Below are 24625 nucleotides of genomic sequence, written 5' to 3'. Positions count from 1 at the left end.
TCTGCACTTCCGGATGGCTGCAGTGTGGTGGTGGATGTAAGAGCCTCCTGGGCTGCATTTGCACTTTCGGATGGCTACAGTGTGGTGGTGGATGGAGGAGCCTCCTGGGCAGCCTCTGCACTTTCTGATGGCTGCAATTCATCAGCTGGTGGTGGGGGCCCCGTGACAACCGGTGGTGGTGGAGGTGTCACTCTGACAGCCTCCACTGGAGTAGAGAGCTTCGTCACATGAGGGGAGGATCGCTCACCCTTCCTGGCAGGGGTGGATGGGCTCTTCCCCTTCTTGCCTGGTGGTGCAGGCTCCTTCCACTTCTTCCCTGGTGGTGCAGGCTCCTTCCCCTTCTTGCCTGGTAGTGCAGGCTCCTTCCCTTTCTTCGATGGAGGTGTGGTATCCTTACCACCACGAGTAGGTGGTGGACCACTGTCCCCGTGGGCTGTTTGGTTGAAGTGCTGGGCTGTTTCCTTGGTACCCTGCTCATACGGGCAGGACTGGGGGGTGGGGGGGGGGAAGAGGTCAAGTTGGGAAAGGAAAAGCTTTTTAGGGATGTTGAGGAGGGAGGAGTAATGGGAGTGGAGGATGAGGGAGTGGTTGTTGGAGGTGTATGTCTGCTGGATTTGGGTGCAAATGCATGGGCTGTATGCTTATGTGAGGTGGATGGCTGTTGGGTGTGTGAGTGCTTGTATTTGTGTCCTTTGGGGGGGACAGACAGGGTAGGAGAGTTAAGAGGGGACGCGTGCATGGCTGTTGTGGAGGTGTCTGCCGGTGAGGTGTGTGTTCTGCTTGGTGTGGTAATGCTGGTAGTGGATGTTGATGTAGTGCATGCAGGTCTGAGTGTGGACGTGACTGGGAGGGAAGTGGTGGAGGAGGGGGAAACAGTGGAGGCAGTGGATGTTGTTGTGTCTGCAACTATATGGTGTTTGCGTGAATGCTTGTGGGATGAAGTGTGGTGCTTCGTTTGTCTGTGCCACTATTGGGTGTTGTCTTGTGTGTATGCTCATCTGTATGTGTGCCTGGGATCAGTTGGGGTTGAGGAGAGTGGGATTGGGAAGTGGAAGTTGGAGGGGGGATGGTAGAAACAGGGACAATGGCTGCCGTCAGAGAGGAAGCCAGAGCCTGAATCGATCTCTATTGGTCCACCAATCCACTGTGAATGTCCTCCAGGAACGCATTGCATTGCTGCATCTGGATGCCAGCCCCGGATGGCATTCACAATGGTTAACTACCCTACAGAGTTGGATCTCAGGAGGTCAATAGCCTCCTCCCTCAGGGCTTGCAGGGCTCACTGGGACAGGGCCTGAAGTACCTGGGGTGAAGGAGATGCCCACCCTCCTGGGTGAGCAGGCACGGAAAACTCGCTGAGGGGCTGCTGGGAGGGCGGTGCTGGTACGGGGTGGCAGCTGTACCTGCAGCTGGGGTGGTCATAGAGGTGTATGCCACCACCAGGGAGCTTCCATCGGAGGAGATATCTGAGTCTGTGTTGTCTCCTCCAGTCTTCGCAGTGGTGCTCCCCTCACCCTCCGCCCCACTGGTTCCCTTGGCGTCGGTGGACTCTGCCTCCTGGGTCATGTGGGATGCAGCTCCCTCTGTCTCCGGTGCCCCTGCTCCTCCGCCAGATGATGCTAATGCACACAAGGACAGGATGACAAAACAAGAAAGTGGGGGAGACAGAGACAAAGGATACACTGGGTCAATGACTGCATCAACACTACAGTAAGCATACCTATCACCGTCACACACAGAGAACAGGCTTAAGCACTATGCATTGCACTACCAGTGATATGGCTAGTCACTAAGGCAAGATGAGGACCACACACCGCCAAATGCAGCACTCCTGGGACCCACGATGCCCTGGCTGAAATGGACTGCTAACAAGCTAGTTTACCTGTATTTGCCATACACCCATTACCCTTCAGATGACCCACGCTGCAATGTCAGGCCTGACCTTATGGGCTCCCACTAACACACATCCACCACCTGGATACCACTCCACCAGCCAAACTATGTATTGATACCCACTGTACTGACCCCCTTGTGGCTGCTGTGATGCCCTCAAGCGCCCATCTAGCTCAGAGTAGGCCACTGCCAGTATGCAGGCCATCAGGGAGGTCAGGGTCCCATGGGCACCCCTTCCTCGTTGGGAGGCCATCCCCAGCTGGGCCTCTGCGGTCTTCCATTCCCACCATCTCAAGTCTTCCCACCGTTTCTGACAGTGGGTGCTCTGCCTGCCATAGACCCCCAGGGTCTGCACGTCCTTGGCGATGGCACGCCATAGTCCCTTCTTTTGATGGACGCTGACCTGCAGAGGCTATACAGACATGAGAACACCATTAAACAAACAGTCCAGCCGGTCACACAAATGGCCCAACATACCCGTTTCCATCACCACTGGCTCACACATACCCCAGCGCACAACATGTACACTGCCAACAGACAATCCCCCACCCCCTTACACAATGCTTTCACACACAAAAAGAAAAAAAAAGGCTACATACACCTTGCAGAGTGTGTTTTTAGAAGTCACTTTTAATCTGTTTCTGTGATTTAAATTGTGCTTAAAAACTGTCTGCCCCCTGTATTTTTGCCTTTAAAAAAGCCCGATTTCAGAGTGCGTGCCCAGCAGTATTCCAGTGTTTGTTTCTTAAACAATCTCTCCCTTACCTGGAAAGTAGACTCTGCTAGCTTGGAAGTGTGGATTCAGCCTGTCTGTATCCAAGGAGATTCTGAGTAGAGTAGCAGTTGCCTTTCCCCCTCACCACATGGACTGGACTTAGCTGATTGGCTCCCTGAGTCCCTGCTGCACCAGAGACCCACCCCCCACACCTGCTCTGGCCCCTTAAGTTTGTGGAGGGAAGCCCAAGACAGCCACCTCCATTTTGTGAGCCTCTGAGCATCTCCCCTATGTCCTGATACAGCCCAGTGTTCAAGGATTACAAAAAGACCTAGGTAAGGAGCCCTGAGATTTTTCTGGGTAAATAGTATTATTTGTTCAAAAGTGTTTATTTCAGCTACCTGTGTCTGTTTTACTGTGGACTATCTGTGTTTCAGCAGCCTGGCCTCTTTTAAAGTGGTGTTTCTTTTTAATTAGTTTTTGCCGTGACTGTGTGAATTGCCTTGCTAGTTTGTGGCAACCCCCCGTTTTTCTCTTCTAAGTAAAAAGGCTACATACATCTTGCAGAGTGTGTTTTTAGGAGACTGTTTTAATCTGTTTCTGTGATTTAAATTGTGCTTAAAAACTGTCTGCCCCCCCCTGTATTTTTGCCTTTAAAAAAGCCAGATTTCAGAGTACCCACCCAGCAGTATTCCAGTGTTTGTTTCTTAAACAATCTCTCCCTTACCTGGAAAGTAGACTCTGCTAGCTTGGAAGTGTGGATTCTGCCTGTCTGTATCCAAGGAGATTCTGAATAGAGCAGCAGTTGCCTTTCCCCCGGACCACAGGGACTGGACTTCAGTTAACTTGCTCCTTATATAAGTTCCTATTGTTTGTTGCATATGTTGTTGTGATAGGTTGTTGGGAGATGGTCTTTAATTGGTTGTGGGCTCCAGGGCTGGGGTTATGATTGGTGGATAGGGCTGGGGATCTGATTGGCTGTTGGTTCTAGAGCTGTGATTGGTGGATAGGGCTGAGAATCTGATTGGCTGTTGGTTCTAGGGCTGTGATTGGTGGATAGGGCTGAGAATCTGATTGGCTGTTGGTTCTAGGGCTGTGATTGGTGGATAGGGCTGAGATTCTGATTGGCTGTTGGATCTAGGCTGTAATTGGCGGATAGGGCTGAGATGGTGATTGACTGTTGGTTCTAGGCTGTGATTGGTGGATAGGACTGAGATCCTGATTGGCTGTTGGTTCTAGGGCTGTGATTGGCGGATAGGGCTGAGATTCTGATTGGTTGTTGGTTCTAGGGCTGTGATTGGTGGATAGGGCTGGGATTCTGATTGGTTGCTGGTTTTAGGGCTGGGGCTGTGATTGGTGGTCAGGAATAGGGCTATGATTGGTGATTAGGGCTGGGTCTCCCAATAGTTAGCAGAGCCTCAGTGAGACAGTCATCACACAGGGAACACATACAGGGCACACTTATGAGCACTGGGGCCCTGGCTGGCAGGGTCCCAGTGACACATACAACTAAAACAACATATATACAGTGAAATATGGGGGTAACATGCCAGGCAAGATGGTACTTTCCTACAGTATGCCCAGACGTGGGTCCCTTGCTCACTGTGCCACTGGAATCAAGCTAGCCTGGCTGAAGAAGAGTGATACCCTGAAACCGGTCCCAGGATGCTTGTTTCCGGTCCACGGAGGACCTGGCCTGGCGGTTCGGGCTGTACTGTTCCCATGAGGAACAGGGTCAAGACTGATTTGCATATGGCTGGGTCCAAACTGGGGTGGCATGGTGAGCAAAAGAACGATGGATTAAACCCAGATCTGTGACTGGGGGTGAGTGTTTAAATTGTCAGCACTCCGTCCATCATCCTTTTGTGTTGCTAAAGTTGCCCTAAGTGGGAAGGGTATGCCCAGACGTGGGTTCCTTGCTCACTGTGCCACTGGAATCAAGGTAGCCTGGCTGAAGAAGGGTGATACCCTGAAACCAGTCCCAGGTTGCTTGTTTCCGGTCCAGGGAGGACCTGGCCTGGCAGTTCGGACTGGACTGTTCCCATGAGGAACAGGGTCAAGACTGATTTGCATATGGCTGGGTCCAAACTGGGGTGGCATGGTGAGCAAAAGAACGACAGATTAAACCCAGATCTTTGACTGGGGGTGAGTGTTTGCATTGTCAGCACTCTGTCCATCATCCTTTTGTGTTGCTAAAGTTCCTCTGTGTATCTGGCCTGACGATCTCGGACCACCTCCTCAATTATCCAAGGAAGTTAAAAACCTAGGAATCACCATGGATTCCAAGTTAACTATGAATGCCCAAGTGGACAAATTAGCACGAACAAGCTTCATCACCTTGAAGACTTTACAACGCATCTTCCCCCACCTCGGATTTCCACACAAGGTGCAAGCTACTATCTCGCTAGCACTATCCAAACTGGATTATGCCAATGGCCTCTACCATGGATCATCTCTATCTGTTATGAAAAAACTACAACGTATCCAGAATTCCGCAGCCAGGCTACTATTACATGTAAAGCCGCAAGCCCACATCTCCCCTGCAGTGAGAGCACTACACTGGTTACCTGTTGCCAGAAGATGCACTTTCAAGCTGCTTTGTATCACCCACAAAGCTATACATGGAACAGGCTTTTTATCAGAAACAAAATAACCAAATACATCCAACAAAGAAACCTCCGCTCAAGATTGGCACCCCGCCTTAGAACACCACCATACAAGAAAAAGACTATAGGTGGTACATCCTTCGCCGTTCAAGCAGCCAAACTATGGAATTCATTACCCCCAACTATAAGAGCCACAGATAACTTTCTTGTCTTCAGAAAACTACTCAAGAGTTGGCTCTTTCCTTCATAACCTCCATATTCGAACTTTGAACTGCATATGCCTATGTTGATAAATATTTTTTTCAGATTATGTGTATATTTCTAATTACGTATAGTTTCTTTAGAAAATATGTATCGCTACTATGTCATAATTGTAATTGTAATTGTAATTGTAATCGTATTTATATAGCGCTTACTACCCCTGACGAGGCATCGAAGCGCTTTTCGATGAGTAGCACGCTACTCCGGTACCCAACAAGAATTAGTGATGGATTAGTATAATTTAATAAGGAGTACAGTTTTAGTATTATTATGAGTTAATTTGAGTTGCGGATATGAGAGTTTGTTAGTTAGATTGACTGGAGTAATGGAGGGGTGGAGGAGGAAAGAAATCCAGAAGTGTTAATTGGGAGTTTATCCTTCATTTACTCAATCCAAAGGCTTGAGATGAATAAAAGGGGGGCGGAGGGGAAAGAGGATGTGGAAGGGTTAGGGAGAGCATAGTAGCAGGGTGAGATGAATGCAGGAGAATTTAGTAGGGTTGTGTGGGAGGTCACAGAGGTAGAGTGAGGTTTGGTGAGTTAGATGTGGAGGTGGAGGGAAGAGCTTAGGCAGAGATATTTAGGAGATGAAAGTGGTCGAAGGGATTTGGGATGAGTCCGAGTGAGAATGGAGGATAGTTTGATAGAGACATGACATAAGAGTGATGAGTACATAAGTGTGATAAAAAGAGAGCAGAAATTCATAGATATCTAGTATAACAACCTAAAAAAAAACAGGAGCCATGCAATGATCCACAAACATGCCAGGCACAGAAACAACATATACACATACATACACATATATATATATATATATTTATACACACACACACATGACTACACACACATATGCACATACAATACATAATTAGAATCATGGGTAAAAAATACTTAGTCATCCATCCATCATCCTGGTAAAAGGCGGGAATTCCTTTACCTACTTCGAGGGTGGACGGGGTGTGGCTCAGCGGGCGGAGCTTACAGGTGCTTTATAAAGGGAGAACCTTCTACTCTGTGTCTCCAGCAGAGGAAGATAGAACCCGCGCGTCTCAGTCAGATACAGATTATGCTCCAGTACATCATCAGTTCACCTCCAGGAAGGATTCTAGATATTTTCTGCTATGGGATCTCTGAGCGCACAGCCTTGCTTTATCTTTGCCAAGACAAGAGTCAGGGTGGCTTGTCCTTTCCAGAAGGTGAGCTTCAACTGCGGTATCTGCTGCGTTTATATTGTACACTAGGGTACGTGATGGGCCATGGGGTAAACGTCTCCAGCAACCTTGTGTGCCTTTGGCAATGTTATTGTTACTAGTGCGTCTTTGTGGAGATGTCCTCGTGCTTCTGCGCATCAACAACGCACCACGTGAGTCGGCGGTAAACGCAGTGGGGTCGTTTTGGAAAGCTGTCCATCATCCTGGTAAGAGGCGGGAATTCCTTTACCTACTTCGAGGGTGGACGGGGCGTGGCTCAGCGGGCGGAGCTTACAGGTGCTTTATGAAGGGAGAACCTTCTACTCTGTGTCTCCCGGAGAGGAAGATAGAACCCGCGCGTCACAGTCAGATACAGATTACGCTCCAGTACATCATCAGTTCACCTCCAGAAGCTGAGCTTCAACTGCGGCACCTGCTACGATTATAATTGTAAGTGCTTCCTTTGAGGTCTAGTTTCTGTAAAATGAGCATCGTGGCCTACCCAACCGGAGTATTTTCTACGAGTATGTCAGTAAGCGTTACCTAGCATGTTTTATACGCCCCGTTTATATTGTACACTAAGGGTACGTGATGGGCCACGGGGTAAACGTCTCCAGAAACCTTGTTTTCCTTTGGCAATGCGATTGTTACGAGTGCGTCTTTGTGGAGATGTCCTCGTGCTTCTGAGCATCAACAACGCACCACCGGAATCGGCGGTAAACGCATTGGGGTCGTTTTGGAAAGCTGTCCATCATCCTGGTAAAAGGCGGGAATTCCTTTACCTACTTCGAGGGTGGACGGGCGTGGCTCAGCGGGCGGAGCTTACAGGTGCTTTATAAAGGGAGAACCTTCTACTCTGTGTCTCCAGGAGAGGAAGATAGAAACCCGCGCATCACAGTCAGATACTGATTACGCTCCAGTACATCATCAGTTCACCTCCAGGAAGGATTCTAGATCTTTTTCTGCTATGGGATCTCTGAGCGCACAGCCTTGCTTTATCTTTGCCAAGCCCAAGAGTTACGGTGGCTTGTCCTTTCCAGAAGCTGCGCTTCAACTGCGGCACCTGCTACGTTTATATTTGGAAGTGCTTCCTTTGAGGTTTAGTTTCTGTAAAATGAGCATCGTGGCCTACCCAACCGGGGTATTTTCTACGAGTATGTCAGTAAGCGTTACCTAGCATGTTTTATACGCCCCGTTTATATTGTACACTAAGGTTACGTGATGGGCCACGGGGTAAACGTCTCCAGCAACCTTGTGTGCCTTTGGCAATGCGATTGTTACTAGTGCGTCTTTGTGGAGATGTCCTCGTGCTTCTGATCATCAACAACGCACCACCGGAATCGGCGGTAAACGCAGTGGGGCCGTTTTGGAAAGCTGTCCATCATCCTGGTAAGAGGCGGGAATTCCTTTACCTACTTCGAGGGTGGACGGGGCGTGGCTCAGCGGGCGGAGCTTACAGGTGCTTTATGAAGGGAGAACCTTCTACTCTGTGTCTCCCGGAGAGGAAGATAGAACCCGCGCGTCACAGTCAGATACAGATTACGCTCCAGTACATCATCAGTTCACCTCCAGGAAGGATTCTAGATCTTTTCTGCTATGGGATCTCTGAGCGCACAGCCGTGTTTTATCTTTGCCAAGCCCAAGAGTTAGGGTGGCTTGTCCTTTCCAGAAGCTGAGCTTCGACTGCGGCACCTGCTACGATTATGATTGTAAGTGCTTCCTTTGAGGTTTAGTTTCTGTAAAATGAGCATCGTGGCCTACCCAACCGGAGTATTTTCTACGAGTATGTCAGTAAGCGTTACCTAGCATGTTTTATACGCCCCGTTTATATTGTACACTAAGGGTACGTGATGGGCCACGGGGTAAACGTCTCCAGAAACCTTGTTTTCCTTTGGCAATGCGATTGTTACTAGTGCGTCTTTGTGGAGATGTCCTTGAGCTTCTGAGCATCAACAACGCACCACCGGGATTGGCAGTAAACGCAGTGGGGTCGTTTTGGGAAAGCTGTCCATCATCCTGGTAAGAGGCGGGAATTCCTTTACCTACTTCGAGGGTGGACGGGGAGTGGCTCAGCGGGCGGATATTACAGGTGCTTTATGAAGGGAGAACCTTCTACTCTGTGTCTCCCGGAGAGGAAGATAGAAACCGCGCGTCACGGTCAGATACAGATTACGCTCCAGTACATCATCAGTTCACCTCCAGGAAGGATTCTAGATCTTTCTGCTATGGGATCTATGGTGCTTTAGTGCTTACTACTCGTATGTGGGGTTCTGAAGAACTTTTCTACCATGTGGGTGTGTGACTTACTCTTTCCATGTTGTGCATGATGGCCGTAAAGGTGTCGTTATTGTGCTAAGAGATGCAGTGTTTTGCGGTATGATAGATGAGGAAGTGTAAACGATAGGGCTGTATGTTGACAAAAATGTGTAATGTTGGCAATTCTGATTAACTCAACAGCTGCCATTATTGTATTGGTAGTTTATCTTTTGTTCTTAATCTGCTTTTCTGCTGTGGCATAACGAAATCCACTTTGATCCTATGTATTAGCGAAATCTGTAAAGCCAGAGTGGAAAAACATCACCAAATGTTAAAGGAAAAGATCTGCCAATACGGACTCTGTCATCATCATTCTTTAGTCATTACTGGATAAGTGCTCAGAGTTTGAAACGGTTTGGATTTTGCATGGTAGATGAGGTTACAGTCCTCTAGTGAACAGCAATTAGTGGTAGATCTCTCTGGTTAGGACTCAGTGATTACTTAAACAGGCTTTTTATCTATGCTATCCACTTGCCAGCAAGGTTCCACTGTTCCTTTCATACATTATGGCCCTCATTTCGACCTGAGGAACCACTGTGCTGAAGACCACCAGTGCAGGCGGTTTTCCGCGCAGCGTATTATGACTGCTGGCAGCCCTCCGTCCTTTTTTGGACGGCGTGCTGCCAGCTGCCATACTGGCGGTCGGCGGGGACGTGGAGGTCGCTCCACCTCCGTCGCCCAGCCACCAGAACACCGCACACCGAACCATGTCCCATGATTCGGTGTGACGGCGCTCCGGCGACGGGGCGCCGGCGGCGGAGCAGCCCCCATGGATCCCGCCCCCTCCCAGAGGATCAACAGACAAGGTAAACTGATGGTCCGTTAGGGGAGGGGGTGGGGGTGTTGTGTGCGTGCGAGTATGTAGAGGGGTGTGTGAGTGCGTGTATGCATGTGGGGGTGTTGTGTGTATGGGAAATGTGTGCGGGTCGGTCTGTGCGCATGTCTGAATATGTGCGGGTATGTGTTGTTGCAGTGTATGTGTGCATGTAGGGCTGTGTGTCTGTGCATGTTGGGGGTGGGGAGGGGCTGTGTGTCTGTGCATTTTGGGGTTAGGAATTTCCTGGCACTGATAGTGCCTACAGCCATGGACTTCGTGGTGGTTCCAAACCACCCGAAATCCATGGCGGTATGCAGGGTCGTGATACCGCCAGATGTCTGGTGACGGCCACCGGGCTGGAGACCGAAGTCTCCAGCCCAGCGGTCGGAGTGGAGAAGTATTGGATTACCGCCATGGTCATCATTCTATTTTTTTTCCCCGCTGGCCTGTTGGCGGTATTAACACCACTTCTCCCCGGTCCGCCAGGGTTGTAATGAGGGCCTATATGTTTGCCTGTCGATGACGTGGTGCTGGGACATGAATTTGTAAATCATATCACCAGATGATATGGATTATATCAAAATAATACTGGGAGGACAGATATGAAGACTAAGTGGTCAAGGTAGTAGGCAGAATACAATTAAAGTTTATTTCCTGATGATAATATGGTGCAATAGTGTGCATTTTGATTGCAATTGTTGATCCATGAGAACGTATCCTAAGGAACGCTAAGAGCACATGACAATTAGGACGCCACTAGACACCGCAAATATTTTGCTTGATACACCATGCTCTCTTGGCAAGAGGCGCAGCCTGGAAGGAACACTACAACAATAACCAAGACCACCTTTTTAACTAAGTCCTAACTCCAACCCCTAAGAGCAACTCGAATTCTTTCAACATGCACACATCGTCATCTTATGAATTCACGTCCCAGTCCTGCTTTGTACGACTTTCCTCTTCTAAACATTTACCTTTTTTCCACCTCCATGTGAAGCAAAGGACGAGAAAACACAGAAAATTAATTTACACACACACACAAACTTAAAAGCCCACGAACCATAGTTACACAGGCAAGGATGTGCCACTAAAACTGCTGATTCCCCAACGAACGAACGAAAGATAGGTGTGGGGCGGGAGGGGGGATGAGTGGAGGCATTGTTGAAATGTATAAATTGAGAGAATGCTTTGCATGGTGGGCTATCGACGTATTGTGTATAGGAGGAATCTTGTGAAAGGGATGTGGCCGTCACTAAACAGTAGCTAGCTAGGATTCTTTGGAGATATGCAAGGACACAATCTTTCTCTCACATACAGACACACGCACGATCATCTGCTATTGCCAGCACCTGCCCCAAAGAGAGGTACCTGGAGCTCGGGGAAGGTGTTGTGTATAGTGAAGTACATCTGCCGGTTGGACTACACGTCGCCGTCTGTGATCTTGTCATCGGCTCCTTCGCGGGTCTTGCCCTTGCTTTTCTCACCCAGGGCACCGCCCTTCCGCACTTCTCGCACCTTGTCTCACCACGCTTCGCCGCGAGTAAAATACACACACACTCTTTAAACCTGTTTGCCTAAGTATATTTTACCCATGGTTCTAATTATGCATTGTATGTGCATGTGTGTGTGTATTCATGTGTGTGTGTATATATATATATATATATATGTGTATGTATGTATATACATTGTTTCTGTGCTTGGGATGTTTGTGGGTCATTGCATGTCTCCTGGGTGGTTTGTTATACTAGATATCTATGAATTCCTGCTCTCATCTTATCACACTTATCTACCCATCATCATGTGTCATGTCTCTATCAAACTATCCTCCATTCTCACTCTGACTCATCCCAAATCCTTTCTACTACTTTCATCTCCTAAATAACTCTACCTAAGCTCTTCCCTCCGCTTCCACATCTAACTCACCAAACCTCACTCTACTACCGTGACCTCCCACACAACCCTACTAAATTCTCCCGCATTTATCTCACCCTGCTACTATGCTCTCGCTAACCCTTCCACATACTCTTCCCTTCTCCATCCCCCTTTACTCATCCCAAGCCTTTGGGTTGAGTAAATTATGGATGTACTCCCAATTAACACTTCTGGATTTCTTTCCTCCTCCACCCCTCCATTACTCCAGTCAATCTAACTAACCAACTCTCATATCCGCAGCTCAAATTAACTCATAATAGTACTAAAACTGTACTCATTATTTCCCGATACTAATCCATCACTAATTCTTGTTGGGTTCCAGAGCAGAGTAGTGTGTTACTCACCGAAAAGTGCTTTGACGCTTCGTCATGGGTAGTAAGCGCTATATAAATACAATTACAATACAATACAATACATCTCCATGTATCATAGCCAAAGTGTACTCCACCTGTTGGTCTGGAGGTCCATACAGCTGGCCGTACTGGGGTAGGAACCCATCCACCAGTCGTTCCAACTCCTCTGAAGTGAAGGCAGGGGCCCTTTCCCCGGTCACACGGGCCGTGGTAGGTTCCAGACACAAGTCACAGCAGCACACGCAGTGTGTGTGTTCTTCTGTTGAAGGTCAGGAAACAAGTGAGGATTGAGATAGAAAATGTCGGTCACGTCCACGTCAGTGTACACCGTCACCGCCGGCATACATCCTCATTGGCCATGTACTCCATTGAGTCCCATATTATCCAATGAGGAATTGCACGGCGGTGCAAGACTGCCTTTCGCCACGATGCCCAACGTCGGTGGAGTTACCTCACTTCCACCTGTCCCTACATACAGGACAGGCGGTCACCATTTCGGGGGGGGGTGGGAACAAGCATATCGAAAATGACTGCGTCACAGATTAGATTGGCACATTCCTCGCCATTAACACTGTCCAAATACATAAGTGCACCATGTGGACTGCTGTTGTGTTTTTTTTTGTTCAAATTGTGACAGCATACTCACTCTTGTGTCCCTTAGATACCTACTGCTGCAGATGAATAGGAAGTGGAAACACACCCCCGCGTACAGACCCCTGGGGGACTTAGCTACACTGGAGGACATGCACATTATACTCACCTATAGACTGGACAGGGCCAGAATCACAGAGCTGTGTGCCCAGTTGGAGAGTTGGAGCCAGACCTGATCTCATCTATCCGTCATCCGACTGGGATCCCCCCGTCTTGTGCAAGTGCTATCAGTGCTCCATTTCCTGGCGACAGGTTCTTTCCAAATGACAGTGGGCTTGGCAGCAGGAATGTCACAGCCAATGTTCTCAATCATGCTGGCAAGATTGTTGTCTGCCCTGATAAAATACGTGCAGCTACATTGAAGATTTGGCCACTGTGAAGGCCGGATTCTATGCAATGGGACATATCCCCAATATTATTTAGGCGATTGACGGGACACATATTGCGTTTGTCTCCCCCCCCCCCCACCAGAATGGACATGTGTACAGGAATCGTAAGAATTTCCACTCACTGAATGTGCAGGTGGTGTGCTTGGCAGACCAATACATCTCCTACGCAATGCTAAGTATAATGGGTCGGTGCATGATGCCTTTGTCCTAAGGAATAGCAGCATCCCAAATGTGATGGCTCAACTACAGAGGCACAGAGTGTGGCTAACAGGTGAGCCATCGTCCCCACCCACTGTATGTTAGTGTATGCCTCTGCTGTTGACCCCATAGGATTGTGTGTGCTAAAGGCTGTCCCTCAATACCTGCAGGTGACTCTGGCTACCCAAATGTATTGTGGCTGCTGACTCCTGTGAGAAATGCCAGGACAAGGGCTGAACAATGTTATAATGAGGCACATGGGCAAACCAGACGGATCATCGAAAGGACCTTCGGCCTCCTGAAGGCCAGGTTGCTACTCACCCAAGAAGGTCTGCCAGATACTAGTGGCATGCTGCATGTTGCACAACTTGGCCCTCAGATGCCATCTACCTTTTCTGCAGGAGGAGGAGACAGGAGATGCCCCTGTGGCAGCAGTAGACCCTGATGACAGTCAGGATGAAGAGGCTGAGGATGAGGCTGAGGACACAGAATATCAGTTATCCGTCAGTACTTCCAATGACATACAGGTGAGATAGTGCAACTTTACATTTCTACGACTATTGGTGTATTCTGTGTGGCTGTGGCATGATGGCATTAACTTCCTTTTACCTCTACTTACTGTCACCTATGGTTTATCATTTTACAGATGTTGGTGCTATGACAACTGTGTACTGATGTTCTGACTACAGCCAGCTACAGGTCTTTATTTCTATGCTCTCACAATGTACAGTTAATTTGCAATGGATGTAACTGTTTCCATAAATACACATTTTCAACACATGACATACAAGTAGTCGAGTTGTGTTCAAGGGTGTTTATTTTAGTGCTAACACACAGAGGGAAAAGTGCAGTGGAATGAGGTGATGATGGAGGAAAGTCCAGGGTACTCTTCCGCTCTGTTTGTAGCACAGGTGCAGTGTCCAAGTGGCCATAGGAAGGAGAGCAACAGCAGTTCAAGGTGGACAAGGTGAGTGAGTGGGACACAAGGAGGACAATCAGGAGAGTCTAATTTCCTGGCGGTGGTCTTGGCAAGTGTCACTGGCTTCTGTCTGGATCACAGGAAACATTTGCGGGGTGGTTCACCTTCTGCAGGAGAAGGGATGCTGGTGGCCTGTGGGTCCTGTGGCGGGGCCTCCTGCCCACTAGCAGCAGCGGAAGTGGAGGGCTGGTCAGTGGAATGGCTAGTGGTAGGGGCCTGCTGCTGTACTGTTTCCTCCCTCATGATGTTGGCCATGTCTGCCAGCAGACCTGCTATGGAGATCAGGGTGGTGTTAATGGCCTGCAAGTCCTCCCTGATCCCCTGATTCTGTCCCTTCTGCAGCCACCTTTTGTCCTGCACATTGTCAAGGATCTGGCCCATCATGTCCTGGGAATGTTGGCAGGCTCCCAGGATCTCGGAGAGTGCCTCCTGGAGAGTCGGTTCCCAGGGCCTGTCCTCCCCCTGGCGCACAGCAGTCCTCCCAGTGTACCTGTTAGCCTGTGCCTCTGCAACATGAGTGGTGTGCCCACTGCCACTGACCCCAGGTCCCTGATTGTCTTGTGGGTGAGGTGTGGACTGGGGTCCCTGTACAGGTGGGCACAATGCTGATTGACGTGTCCTGGGAACATCGGTGTGGGTACACTGGGTGGGTGCTGTGGTGTTGGTTCCTGATGGGGGAGGCTCTGTGGTGGTCTGTGACTGGGCTTGGGTGACCGGCTGTCCAGTGGTCCCTGATGGGCCAGGTATGTCCTCCAGATCCAGAAATCCGGATTACTGTCATCACTTGGGGCCTCTTCTGTTGGGGGAACAGATATTGGTGGCACCTCCTCTCCACTGACATTGGCTGAGGTACCTGTGGGGATGTAAATTATGTATTATGCTTCAAGTGTATGACATTTGTACTTCCATAGCTTCCCCTTTATGGTTGGTGTTACCATGACAGCTTTTGCTTGTGTATGTTGGTGTATTGTGGGATTGTTAGTTTCCCTATGCTGTGCATGCTTTGTAATGGGTGTCCATGCAGGGCTGGGAGGGGTGTCCATGCATTGGTATAGCATGCAGGGCCTGGGATTGGGATTAGTGAGGTGTGTTGGTGGAGTGTGTGGGATGTGGTGGGGTGATGAGAGTGAGAGTGAGGGTGTGTGATGGCATGCAGGTATGGGGGGGGTGATAATTGTTAAATGTTGAACTTATCAGTGGCCAGTACTCCGTCTACTCCAGCGAGTCCCTCAGGATGCAGTATTGCTAGTACCTGCTCCTCCCATGCTTTGAGCTGAGGGGGTCCATCGCCAGTCCTCTGTATGGCGAGCTGGTACCTTGCTGCTATGGAACGTACCTTCCCCCGTAGGTCGTTTCACCTCTTCCTGATGTCGCCCCTTCTTCTTGGGTGCTGTCCCACGGCGTTCACCCTGTCCACAATTCTCCGCCATAGCTCAATCTATCTTGCTATAGTTATTTGCTGTACGTGTACCTATGCTCCAAAAAAGTTGTGGCTCTACCCTGACGATTTCCTCCACCATGTCTCTTAACTCCTCCTCAGTGAAACAGAGGTGACTTTGTGGTGCCATGGGTGTTGTGTGATGTTTGTTGGTGAGGGTGTGTTGGGTAATGTGGTGGGGTGTGTGATATGGAATGTGTGAGGGGTGTATGGGTGTAAGTGGTATGTGTGTCTAGTTGTCTCTGTGCTCTTCTTCTCAGTCTCCTGGTGGCAATTGTTGTTCGTAAGGGGTTTTATAGTGGTGTGGGTGTGGTGCGTGTATGAATGTCAGATGTGTGTATTCGATATTGTCCAATGTAGTGTTGTTTTGTATGTGAGTGTCCATTCTGAGCACGGCAGTGTGTACCGCCAGTAGTTTACTGCCGTTGAATATCCACGTGGTGATTTGAGGGTCATAATGTGATGGGCTTTGTTTTGCTTGGGTAATGATATGGGTGTTTAGCACTGACCTTTGGTCTGGCGGATTTGTGTATGTGGCTGTATTCTGTCGGATTGGCGTGTGTGTGTCATAATATGGTGAACAGATATTTGCCGCCACCGCAGTAAGTTGGTGGCCGTCAGCGTGGTAGTAAGCGGGATTTACCACCAATGTCATAATGAGGGTCATAGTTTTAAAAGGAACGCGCTCAATGACAGAGGTCCGAATGGATAGCACCAAAGTGATGTTCTTTCCTGACTACACAATTGCAGTACAGAGGCAGTGCAATAGTTTCCTGGTAGTAAAGTGGTGCCTTTGTGAAATGGGATTCACTTACTCTCTCCTCTTCCCAGCAAAACTCTGTGTGTTGGCTACTGACAGTACACACTTTTTTTACTACCCCTGTGGAGGCATGGCGTTGGATTTAGAGCCCCGATAATTGTGACACTCAATTGCCGCAACCGAAAATACCAGAAGACGGTAACGTACGAAGGCGCCGTAGGGGGCAACACAGGATGAATGCACGAGCAGAGGACAGCCTTCCCACAGTCCCTAATTTAGAACAGAGAATACAGAAACGACGCGTGCATTGCAGCAGGTGGCCGTCCTTTCGAACACAGGATGTTGCTCTAGCCCAGATGGTCTGGGTTTCCACTCCTCAGATATAGAACTTATTGCTGTCACTACAGCGTCTATGCAGAGTTCGGACATCACCACACAGATGTCAGACACTATTCTTTGAGCTCAACTGTTATACTATTTAGGACCTCTATTGTGCTTCCCTTTTGGTATTTGCAATGTTATTGTTACAATATGTTGATCGTTGGTACCTGCCCATTTCCCTCTTCAATGTCAGGCAATACAAGAAGTTACTTACCATACATCGCCCAGCTCCCTCACGCACACCATTGGCACTATCATCTGTGTGGCAAATATGCGCAACACCACTGTTTGTTAGACCTACACATGATGGAACACGTCAATGTAGTGACATGGAATCTACGTGGCATGCACGCTCCTGCGCGCAGGTACGCTGTACATTACTACTTGAACCGTCAAAATGCCCATATATCCATGTTACAAGAGTCTCACTTACCAAGTTCAGAGGTGGACGCGCATAGAAGAAGATGGCACGGCCAGGTGTACTCCACTAATTATTCGTCCTATGCTCGAGGAGTGCTGATATGGATCTGGCCGGGAATCCCACTCCAACTATTGGAGCACTCAGTCGTTACTGGCAAACTGGAGTGATGTCCCCTGGCTGATTGGAGGAGATTTTAACTGCGTGTTGGATATATATCTACATAGGTCCTTCCCACCATTAACACGCACCACTGCTACATCCAGTGCCCACTCTCTTGTAACCTGGCTACAGCACTGGCAACTAACGGACATTTGGCATCATTATAATGCTGACGCCAGACGGCCCACATGGTTTACATGTCCGACTCGACAGGTTACTCTGCACAGCCACCCTGATTCCAGCGTTCATAAGGACTGGTTACTTGGGCCGTACTCATTCTGACCACAGCCCCCAATACCTTCAGCTAGACTGGGGTGGAACCACTTGGCCTTCTGTCCTCACATGGAGGATGCAGCCCGAAACGTTAGAGGACTCGGGCTTCCGAGAGTCGACTGGTCAGCAGATTACTAGTTACTTTGAGCTTAACACAGGCACAGCATCATCCCGTTCGGTGGAGTGGGATTGTCGCGTAGGCTCTCATTATTCTAATGAGACTACTGGATTTCCAGCTGCAGAATTGCCTGCGTTGTGGGAGACTGAGTCCGACCCACTACGGGTGACACCTGTTGCCCTAATCTGGGGTTTGCTCCAGCTAACTAGCAGTGCCTCATCTCTACCCAAGGGCAGGGATGTTTGGGCAGCCGAGCGCATGACATAACTGGTTTCTCTCAGTAACATTAGTCTCATATACACAATGACAAACAGAGGCAGTATATGTTTCAATAAGTTTTTAATGAACCGACTGCATCTTAGATAGCAAAGCGTGGGCTGCAATAACCAGGACGATATAGCATGACAAGATTAATATTGTGACAAGGAAAGTGAAGCATAGGAATAACGCTACCATATTGTCACTACAGTCAATAGACTAATTCCTACCTAGGCTATAATACAGCACAGCGTGTTAATCTCTAATTCTGCCCTTCAGGTTCCCCTGGGAAGAAATCACCCCCCATACCTGAGCAAAGGTCTGAAGTCTGCAAACGCACCTGTAGCAAAACATTCAGCAATCAGCATACAGTCGTGGTTTTCTGGCTGGAATCTCCCTCTAACGTGTAAGGGACAGGGAAGTGTTTTTATAATAAAAGAACTGATGTTCTGAGAAAATGTCCCTAAGTAAGGATGTGTGTTTTTCTACGAATGTCGGAGACTAAACTTATACCACATTCACCAGCAACCTGTCTTGCTGCAGCCTTGGAAGAAGCACAGAGTGAGTAAGAATGTCTTGTTTGAGAACAGAGTGCTGGCCCAGGCAAAAACAGTTAGATAGAGAGAAAATAAAACAAGACCGTAAAAGCGGCTACTGTAACAATAATAAAGCAAAGCTGAATAAAATATATCTAGGTTAAAGTGCACAGCGGCCGGCCTAATATGTTAAAATAACGTGCATGGAGCTATATCTAAAATGGCTACACAACACCCTCCACTTGTTAGTTGAAGATGGTTCAAAGCCTAAATATATATAACATCTACTAAACTCAAACAAAAGATATATATGTAAAAATTTCAATAATGACAAGTTAAAAGGACACATGAGAGTATAAAAGGACAATTTAAAACTTAACATGTGGCATAAAAGGGGACCGAATTTCAAGAGTCAGAGTTATTTTTAGAATTTCCAATTGATTCCGGGACAATGGAGGACAGGAAATCTTCCACTTCGGCAGGTGTTAAAGTTGGAAAGGCATGACCGAGAAGGACCAAGGAGCAGTCGTGTTCCATAGCCTGAGCCTCAGCCAAGGAGGCATTCCATGGTATGCCCAATGATGAGTCAAGAGCCACATCCTCCAGGAATGAAAACTCATAAGTAGCTTCCCGTAGCACATGCACCCTCAAGGCGCATTTCTAGCAATGAGCCCTCAGCGAGAACATCAACAGATCAGCGCCCAATGAAAGCAAGCGCCGCGTAGAAAAACAAACTTCCAGTGCATGTTCGAAAGAGCACCAGAGGCACCGAAACATGGGCTGCACACAATGTAAAACTGTCTGAATGTCAGGGACCAAACACACTCCCATTGCTCCAGGAGTGCTGCTCCAAAATACTGCATCATGCATTCACGACACAGCTGCACTGATGGGAGCGCTTTCATTCCTCCTTGTTGTGGCGGGACAGCCATTGCGCATAAAAAATAGCGACAGCAAAACTCCAACTATTATAGCCAAAGCTATTGGAAATCCCCCGAAAATACTTGAGAATATTGAGGGGATGGCTGATGGTATTAAACCGAATATGGAGGAGAAGGTGTGAATGAAGCCAGAACCTACAGCCTTAAAAGAAATTGTGATTCCAGTAGTACTGGCCGCACTAAATATCCGTTCCACAAGTTCACCAAAGTTTCTCAGAAAGTTTGTGCTTAAAAGGGACTGTATCGCTGCTGATGACCTTGCCACCTGAAGTGCGTAGGTCTTGCACGCAGATGTAGAAGCCACATGTTTTCGAAACAATAAAGCCTTGAGTATGCTCAACTTGTCAAAATTCACATTGGATGTAGCAATATGAGGCCAAATGTCAGCTACTTCCTTTATTTTAGTGGGAGGAAAGAGTAAGTCCCGCAGCATGTAACAATCTTAGAGACCGAAACAACAAAATATTCTGGCTTGCCTCCCTCAACAGTCTTCACCACTGAGGAGGACATAGCTGCTGTTTGAAAGCACATGGAACGTAGGTCTAATCAAGAGGACTGGAACTCCCTTCAGATAACAAGCCAAGTTTGCTGCAGACGCATTACACGTCCTATGCAAGGACAGCTGTTTACAAACTATTGAATGGCTGACAAAAGTCTTGCATTCACTCTGCTAAGAAAGACCTCTTTCATGCCACTGAGACATTTATATGAGAAGGGAAGCTCCCACACCTCATGGATGTAACTATCTCCCAGCCTTTCATATCTGCCTATCGGAATGTGTTTTCAGGAGGTGAATTGAAGTGTGGAAATAGGCAGATTAATGACCCCGTGTATTAACCACTCAGCAGATGGTATTTCAGCCACAGTAAAAGGCAACGTTTCTAACTTTTCGATGTTTAGCATGACATAAGTCGCTTCTTTCTTAGCCATTAGTTGTTGTTGTCGCTTTAAATTGAAAGAAGAAAATATTTCCCTTGCGCTGACATGTTGCCAGGGAACGGGACCCACCTTCAGTGTTTGAAGTGTCCAACCCAACTGCATAATGGACCTTAGCTAATTCTGTTCATGATGTAAAGAAGACATATCTGTTTGTATAATGTCTATATCAGAAGAGACAATGGGGGTCATTCTGACCCTGGCGGCCGGTGACCGCCAGGGTCACCGACCACGGGAGCACCGCCAACAGGCTGGCGGTGCTCCCAAGGGCATTCTGACCGCGGCGGTTCAGCCGCGGTCAGAAAGGGTAAACCGGCGGTCTCCCGCCGGTTTACCGCTGCCCCATTGAATCCTCCATGGCGGCGGAGCGCGCTCCGCCGCCATGGGGATTCAGACACCCCCTACCGCCATCCTGTTCATGGCGGGAAACCCGCCATGAACAGGATGGCGGTAGGGGGTGCCGCGGGGCCCCTGGGGGCACCTGCAGTGCCCATGCCAATGGCATGGGCACTGCAGGGGCCCCCATAAGAGGGCCCCACAAAGTATTTCAGTGTCTGCTTTGCAGACACTGAAATACGCGACGGGTGCAACTGCACCCGTCGCACCCCTGCAACTACGCCGGCTCAATTCTGAGCCGGCGTCCTCGTTGCAGGGGCATTTCCGCTGGGCCGGCGGGCGCTCTTTTGGAGAGCGCCCGCCGGCCCAGCGGAAATGTTTGAATGGCCGCCGCGGTCTTTTGACCGCGGTGCAGTCATTTGTCGGCGGTACCTTAGCGGACGGCCTCCGCCGTCCGCCAAGGTCTGAATGACCCCCAATGTTATTTAAGGTGTATATCCCATTGGACAGGGTATTAATCCCATTATCTACAACAGCTAATGCCTTTTTTAAATTTTCCAGATCTATTTGCCTTAACCGGGCAACAGCTTCTTGTTGTGAAAGCTTCCAGATTTCATTATATACTTCATATAAGAAGCGTTTTCTGCATTGTTTTCTGGGGCCTAACAGGAAGTCCTGTAAATCGGTGTTGTTAGACAGGAAACTGAGGTGTTCTCTAACCGCGTCTAGTGAGGAAGTTCTTAACCATTGTTGGCATAGTTTCCCTACACTGTATGTTGTTACTATACCCGCATGTTCGGACGATATATAGCGAGGGTCCGGCCTATTAGTTCTAAAACCCCCCGAAGAGTTTATAAAACTTTTATGACACCCACTGGTATTTATAGGCCACAATACCCACTTGCCGAGACGTGTCAGTGAAACATTAAATGTGCCATTCTGGACTCATTCATCGAGCTGATCTTCAATTGCATTTATATATTTTTGCCATTTGTAAAATTTTGCAGGGGCAAGTATACTGGCCGGGTTCAATTCCTTAATCCTTGCTAAGCTTAAACAACTCGTTTGTTGCACAGTTTCATTTAAAAATATTATTTGAACAGTCATCAGGCATGCTCTAAATAAAGCTTCTTTCCCCCGTATTTGCCAATGTCTAGATCCCCACACACTTTTTAAGTCAATCCACTTCAGCCAATATTCATAGCCTTATATAGACAACCGGGAAACAAAGGAATCCGAATATATAAATCTTGTATTTGTCAATAGTATGCGTATGTTTTCTGTAGGTGGCAATTTAAAATAATACCACTCAGCATTTTTAACATCGTGCCCAGAAAAATATGTAAACTTTTCAGAATAAGTTTTGGAACTCCCATGTGGTGTATAATTAAAAATAGTCTTTGGGGTACTCGTTCTGTGGATAAAATGGTGCCCATAATAATTATAGCAAAACATATCATCATAATTCTGATTGATAAATATTATTGTTTTCAAATACAGTATAATACTGCAATTCAGTCATCATAGAATCAACTGTTTTCACATCCCAATCATTAGAAACAACTCCGGGTTTTATTATATCGTTCATCGAAAGTTTAACCACATATGGTATTTGAATGACCTCCGTAGGGCCGTATATATCGAATGTTACTTTGTTCCAAACAATCCCATTGGGAATTGGTATAGCGGAAATGTTCACAAAAGACAGGTCTCAGCGAACCCTGTGGGAAGAATAGTGGAGAAGTGTGGCTCAATGGTTAGAGCGGCAGACCCTGAAGCAGAGATCTGGCTCAAGACCAGGGTTCAAGTCCCGCTTCGGCAGGTCTTTGGCTCAATTCCCCTTGACCAGATAATTCTCGCCTCAGTGCCTAATCTAATTAATGGGTCCCACTCTGCAACTCTGGGCAATAGCTTGCTTAATCTCCACAACGGCCCCAACAGCGCTTGGATGCCTGGCTTCACCCTGGGGGTGCTCAGGAGTGGGCCCCTCACAGGGAAAAGCCAGGAGGGGTTCCATAGCGGTATGAGTACAGCGCCTTGAGACCCTAACGGGTGAGTAGTGCGCTATACAAGTGCTAATTTACATTTTTACAAGAAAAATTTGGTTTTAGACCTCATTCACCAGTTCAACTGTTGATTTTTCAGGAAGAAAAGTACCATGTATTAACAATAACAATGTGATGATAAACCCAATCCAAAGCAGGAAGGTTAGTACAGTCAAAGAAAGCCACAGATAGTTCCATGGAAGAATGAAGTAAGTTACTTTAAGCCAATGTATCAGCATACGTGTTTTTGACAGTTCAGGTGTCGAAGAGGCGAATTAGTCCGAAAAGTCATAGTTGATGTTGGCAAAGTATCTAGAAGCAATTTGTGCAAAAACTGGAGCCATGTTAGTTGGTGGATTTGATGTCTCCCACGGTGACACAGAATAAATGGCACCCTCTGTCTGTGTTGAAGTTGTATCAAATCGATCAGTTAGTTTTGTATTATTTATTGTTAGTGGAACCAATGCAAGATCATTTTCCACCCTCCCCAAGCTCGGAGAGGTGTCAGTATTGCTGCGTACAACTTGTAGAGGAACTTCTTGACCAGTAGTGAGAGGGATTCTGGAACTACTGGTAGTTTCTTTTGGTCGGCTGTGCAGGATCGGCCACATGGTGTAGTTTGACATTGTCGATGGAAACAGAGCAGTTTTCTTTGGCACCTGCCAACAGTGGCAGAATGACAGTTCTGGTACTGTGTATTCCCAAGACTGGGACTGGTGCACGATAAGAAGGACCAAATTCCTTTTTCACAGCAACCTTTTTACACACTAGATCCCCCACTCTAGGAATCTAGCCGGTAGGAGTTACAGGTATATCCTTAATTCCTATGGAGGCAGCACTGGCAGAAGAGTTGTTGTCATTCCTGTAAGACAGTGACACGTTCATTTATGTCAAAAGGTGTTTCTGCTGCCTCCACGCCAGGACCATCAAGATCTGGAACATACATTTGAGTTCCGAACAGGCACTCATGAAGTACGACCCTCCACGAACCTTCTAGGCAGATTGTTAAGTGCTCTCTGGACTCCATACAGGTGATTAAGCCAACTACGACCTGTACCTAAGACTGTGGCTGTTAAGGATTGCTTTAAATCACGGTGTAATCGCTCGATGACACTACTTCCCTCGAGATGAAATGGAGACGAGTACTGGAGTTAGACCCCAAACAAAGCCATGGCGTCCATGAAAGCCCTTGAGGCGAAAGCAGGGCCCTGGTCCGAGTGGAAAGCCACACCTGCATGTGTACCGATAAAGACTCACAAATCTTTAATAACAGTCCGAGCGTCAGCCCAGCGTTGTGGCCACACCCATAGAAAGGAGCAGGAGTCAACAGCGACTAAGATGTACTTGTATGCACTGTCCGGTGTTAGGGGACTGCAATGGTCCAAGTACACACATTGTAAAGGTTTTTTTAGAAATTAAGAGGGGTGTCTGCGTTGGGCGCTTAGCAGTGGAAACTTTGATTTGTTGGCAGATGTCACAACAAAGGACATACTGCTTGGCCTTTTTGTATAGGCCTGGCCACAAAAAATGGGCCTGTAGCAAAGATTTTGTAGCTGCCACACCAGCATGGGCAGATGCTGCCCCCTCATGCGCTGCTTTAATTAACTCTGGTCTTATACCTTTATTGGGAATTTCTCTAACCCCTACGCCTGATATTTTAACTTCACCGTTTAGGCAGCCTCCCATTTGGTAGGAATATTTATCAGGAAATGCTTTTGGATAGG

Source organism: Pleurodeles waltl, chromosome 12, assembly GCF_031143425.1.
Source record: "Pleurodeles waltl isolate 20211129_DDA chromosome 12, aPleWal1.hap1.20221129, whole genome shotgun sequence".
Lineage (NCBI taxonomy): Eukaryota > Metazoa > Chordata > Amphibia > Caudata > Salamandridae > Pleurodeles > Pleurodeles waltl.
This window is presented reverse-complemented; position numbering follows the sequence as displayed.